Here is a 5,719-nt window from a genome sequence, read left to right as displayed (position 1 = left end):
CATCCATCCATCCATCCATCCATCCATCCATCCATCCATCTTCTTCCGCTTATCCGAGGTTGGGTCGCAGGGGTAGCAGCTTCAGTAGGGAGGCCCAGACGCCCCTCTCCCCAGCCACTTGGGCCAGCTCCTCCAGTGGAATCCCAAGGCGCTCCCAAGCCAGCAGAGGAACATAGTCCCTCCAGTGTGCCCTGGGCCTTCTCCCGGTGGGACATGCCTGGAACACCTCACCAGGGAGACATCCAGGAGGCATCCTAAGCAGATGCTCGAGCATCTGATATTACACATATTATTTTTATTGTTCTGGTTGGTTTGAATTCTCCGATCAGCATGTTCAGACTGGATTGTCATTAAAATTAACAAATATAAATGCTTCAGACAGTTTTACAATCATCATTCATAAATAAAGTGATGGATAAAAATAGATTAGGATTTTTATCCATTTTCTACTTAATGGGACTTTGATTAACTTCAATGTCTAAAGATGCCTGAAAAACCTGTAGCTGCATGACCAAAGGATGCGTCGGTGCTCATGCGATGCTTCAGGCTCCTTGAATGCTTGTGTTGTTTGGCAACTTTGAAAGCAATATGCTTCTCCAGAAAAACAGGCTTCTAACAACGTCTGCTAACTTAAGCAACAGGAATTTTCCACAGCAAAGAATGATGACCATCAGGAATAAATTGTTTGAAGAATGATAATGTGAAAAATTCTGACCTCTCTGGTCAGGCTAATTATTGTCGACCAGACAGCTGAAGGAGGGAATTTCAGACTCAATGGAATCTCTTGAACAGATGGATCCTAATGCGCATGAAATGGAAAATAACATAGACATTAATTTCTTTAACTGTAACAAAAACTGCTGTCATTAAACTGAGGAAAATGAAAATACAGATAAGGATGGTGAATTTATTCTGAATCATATCACTTCCAAAAAAGTTAAACAACAAACAACTGGACTTTATTTTCCAAGTTCTAAGACATTTTCCTTCCCACCTGGGAAGCTTTTTCAATAAAAAATGTCTGAATTAGTGTTAGATTAGAGTTAGAGTCCCACGCTTTATAGAGTAGCCCAGCAAAGCCTTGTTTTGGCTTAGAAAACATTCAAATTGAACAAGAACAGGTCAGCCCCTTAGTAATAGGGAGTCGTTGCGGTTTCTGTTAGCCTGCAATACCCGATACCTGGTAGGGGCATTGTTGGCCTGGCTGATTGTCTTGTTCCCCTGCATGGCAATGAGGATTATGAAAGCAGGAAGGAATCAACTCTATCACTGCGTTGTAGTTTTTTTAAGTGCCGAATCCTGAGTCCACCCCCTCGGTTTAAGTTTGGTTTTTGGATTCCTTCACACCCTTTCAAACCACATGTCTTCTTTTTCTTGGTCCTAAAAACAATGTCCTTTGTCCATAAGGGTTAGGTGTACAGCCGAGTCCTATCCAGAGGAGGTAGCTCTCCTGTGTTGAGCCATGCGTCTATGGAAAGGTTGTTTGGTTTTTCCAATCTGAGCATTCCTCACTACATTGAACTGCAAACACCACTCCGCCCATCTTAGGTCTTAAGGCTGATTTATACTCAGAAACCTGGTCGTCTGAGTGTGTGTCACCGTGAACGCAAATGTGCCCCCGCCCCTTCCACAGGCACTCTGCTGCACCTCTCCAAAATTGTAGGTGACAGCAGATAGTGCCACAGATCTGATCAAATCTACATCATCTCTACGCTATGCATATTTCCTGTTTGGTACCTTACCGGCTTGTTTTGTTTGTATGAACGCCATTGTGGAAAACGACTCGTGAAGATGGACCAGCTATAACAGCTAGGTGCGCGAGAATGCTGGGACTCTTTTTCCACCTGGATCCCTGTTCTTTTTGGCCCTCATGTCCCTCCGTTGTTGCACAAACTCGCCCCCACTTCCTCACCGCCTCTGCCATATCTAGACCCACAGCAAGTTCGTGATTGTACCTCTTACGTTGAAGCGTGGAATAACATAGCGCAGACAATGCCTCAATATTTGGACTCCAGCAACACATGCGATGTTTTTGTGTTTAATATTCTCACCGTTATGTTGTTTTGGATTTCTTTGCTGGTTTGACCAACGCCTGGCTGTGTGCTTTCCGAGCGAGGCTTCCTCTGGAGCTGGATGATAGTCACTTTTTGTATCTCTACTTCTTTCTGTAAGACTGTTTCTGTCTCCTTGAACCACAGACGGCTTTGGCAGATTTGACAAACGCCCAATTTGGTAATCCACAGGTTTGAAGAGCATCTTTGATGTGGCTCTCTTCTTTGTGCTTCCCTTCTGTTTTAGTAGGGACATGCTTGGCCCTGTGCATGTTCTTTCTAAAACAGAAGGGAAACACGAGGTCAAATTAATTAATCAATGGCTTTTATTGTGAAATGCAGAGAACGAGACCTTGACAGGAAATGACATGGGGTTACCAGAGGTAACGAAGGTCCAAAGCAGGGGGACTAGGAGGCTGGTGATTTCCTAAATATAAAAAAAATCTTTCCAGCTCCTCTTACATTTGTTTTAATCTGTATTATTTCCCTTATTTTTTTCTCCATCTCATGTCAGAAATCTGACTTTTTTATGCTCCAAACAGAGAACTTTGTTCTAAATCTGCAGATTTACTAGTGGTTCCTAGAATTTCTAAATGTAGAATGGGAGGCATTTGTTTAGTTATCAGGCTCCTCTCCTGTGGAACCAACTACCAGTTTTAATCCGCAAGCCAGACACCCTGTCTACTTTTAAGGCAAGGCTTAATTCTTTCCTTTTAGATAAAGCTTATAGTTAGAGTGGCTCAAGTTATCCTGAACTATATCTATAGTTTTGCTGTTATAGGCTTAGACTGCTGGAGGACATAGGGACCCCTTTTCATCATTTTATTTTTTATAGTTCCATCCTACTGTAATTGTTTGTTCAACCTCTAACTTTATGCTCTCTCTGCTTTTTCTTATCATAGCTTTCACTGGTCTGTTCCCATTTAGCTGTGACACCATCCTTGAGAGAAATGATCAGTTGTGCTGCTGCCATCAACACCTTTGTTTATAGATGTTGGAGCTTAGCCTGTTTTTCAGTGTGGTCCTGTTTCTGTGACTTTGACTAACTATATGTGCTCTATTTCATCCTCTACCATTGGAGCTGGCACAGAGTACCTCTACCTGGCTGTGTGTTTTCCGAGCGAGGCTTCCTCTGGAGCTGGATGATAGTCACTTTTTGTATCTCTACCTCTTTCTGTAAGACTATTTCTGTCTCCTTGAACCACAGACGGCTTTGGCAGATTGCCACTTATACTGAGCCTGTTAAAAGCTAGTTTTCATCTCCACTGTCGTTACATCTATGCTTGGTGTGCAAGGGTTGCTGCCAAGTTATTGAGTTGATGCAATCAGCTGGCTTTCCTTTTATAAGAAATTTTTATCCAAGCTGACTGTGTGATCTGGTTGAATTGTCTCTGTAAAGTGCCTCGAGATGACATGTGTTGTAAATTACTATGTAAGTAAAATGCAATGAACTGAATTGAAATGCTTCACTCCTACATTTGATGTAGTTTATTTAACAGGTTCTCTGTAAAAAATACTGCTGTTCTCCCTTGGTTCAAAAAAGGGTAACAATTTCAGTGTTTAGTTTTTTAGATCTTATTTGGACACGCACCATTGGCAGCAATCATTCTTGTTATCTAGCCCCTGTAAGACCAATTAAAACCAGCTTGTTGATACGGGTGGCCTGTTTAGTCCCTTGGCTAAGATCATTTGTTTTGTATGAGGAATGTGTGTGCAGGTAACTGTATATGTGTGTGTGGCTTCTGGGTGTCGGCATGGCTCTATGTCTTAGTTTGGGTGTGGTGTGACATCTGCCTTGGCCAAGGTGTGGGTCTCACTGTGGTCAAGTCCTTATCTGGCTATGGAGGGTCCTGGGTTGGGGGCTGCCCCTGCTTGGCGCATTGCTCCTGGTGGAAGGTGGAGAACAGGTGCCTAATGGGGTCAGTAGGGGAGCTGGCTTCCTGGGAGAACCCAATTTCCCAGTTCTGATCCCCATCTCTGATGCTTCCCCTCAGCTGCTGTATTACACTACCACACACTTAGGATCTTGGGGAGGAGATCATCACCAGGTTGGGACCTTCCATGCTGGTGGTGGCCTATGCCACTTTGAATCAACACCTCAGCCAACATAATTTATAACATTTCCAAGACATACATATATGAAGGGCACCAGGGTGGGTATATTTGGGGCAATGGAGGTGGGTCAGTCTGTCTCTCTGTGCAAGGGTGGGATTGTGTGAATGTGACTGGAAGTTTTTTTCTGTCTACTTGTCAGGTTGGGTGTTTGGCTCCCCCGTAGCACCGACTGAAACTCCTAAACCCCCGCCTAAACCCCCCCAAACACTTTTATGCTCCCCGCCACGGACAAGTTGCAGTGTCTGTTGGCATAGTGAAGGTTCTCTAGGAGCGGGGTTGGGTACTTCCTACTTAACAAGCTTTATGAATTCTTTTACAAACGCATGCTCATGCGTTTCTTTCCAGGTGTTCAGGGATAAAAACTTATATTTAATACCGTACTAAGCTGCAGCTACAGATATATACCATCCTAATTAAGATTGTGTAATCACCATAGGTTCTTACTCAAACACACATGGGAAGGCTATCCGGTGCTCTTGAAGCTTTTTCTTTTTAAGTTTTCTTTGGTTGTAAATTAGCTGTTTTTATTCATTTGCTCTCTTTTCATTAACTCTTTCCTACTTCTATATCTCTGGCTCTCCCTTAAGTTCTTATCCCCTCTTTCTCTCTCACTTCCCTTTCCGTGCCCGTTGTTTATGATTTTACTCCCCAGAGAATGTTCAAAAAAGTTTGATATGCAAATATAACTTTGCTTTCAAGAATACCAATATGACTGTTGCCATAAGCGCTGCTTGAAGGCAAAGTCGCTGGGCTATCAGCTATAGCCTGACGTAGTCCTAGTCTGATACTGCTCCATAGAGCTGTGATTATGGGGCGTGTTTCGAACGAACCAGGAAAAAAAAATGCCTCTGCACTCAATTGGATAGACCTACAACCAATAAGAGCAACGGAGTGCGTGACGTATGTTAAGCGAAGCATTGTTGTTGTCAACAAAAATCAAAGCGTGCAGTTGCACACTTAGAATAAGAAGATTAGCCTTGATCGCGTTTCTCTGTTCCTCTTTTAAAATTTGCTGTCAATATCTTCTAGAACAGACCTAATAGCAGAATCTACACACCTCAACTCTCCAGCGGCAGCCATTGTTGTTGTCACCCAAGCACTCTTTGGTGACGTGATCGATTACGTTACTGTTGATCATCTGTCCATCATCGTATAAAGCCCGCCCTGACAATTTGATTGGATCGCCAGAGGGTGGGCGATCATACTCGCGCTACTATTGAGCAATGCCAGACTGAACTTCCCGACCTCAAACGTTGTGGGCGGGACTAAGTTCGGAATGGCACTCAGGCTATATCAGCTTAGCCTGGGTGCCATTCCGTTGCTCTTATTGGTCCCATAATCACAGCTCTATGGAGCAGTATCAGACTCATATTCTGACTAGAATTGCGTAGGACTACGTCAGGCTAATATCAGCTAGCTGTGGGACATCAATTCCCAGAGCTATATTTGCTTATCTGGACACAATTAAAAAAAGGCATTAATATGCAGAGAGAGTTGAATGGAAGAAAGAATAATTAAATGCTGTACTTTATCATTTTATTAAATGTGTTTAT

The sequence above is a fragment of the Cyprinodon variegatus genome, unplaced genomic scaffold (genome assembly GCF_000732505.1).
Source record: "Cyprinodon variegatus isolate N-32 unplaced genomic scaffold, C_variegatus-1.0 Scaffold1786, whole genome shotgun sequence".
In the NCBI taxonomy this organism is placed as follows: Eukaryota; Metazoa; Chordata; class Actinopteri; order Cyprinodontiformes; family Cyprinodontidae; genus Cyprinodon; species Cyprinodon variegatus.
The sequence above is the reverse complement of the archived record's forward strand: the minus strand, read 5'-3'. Positions refer to the sequence as shown.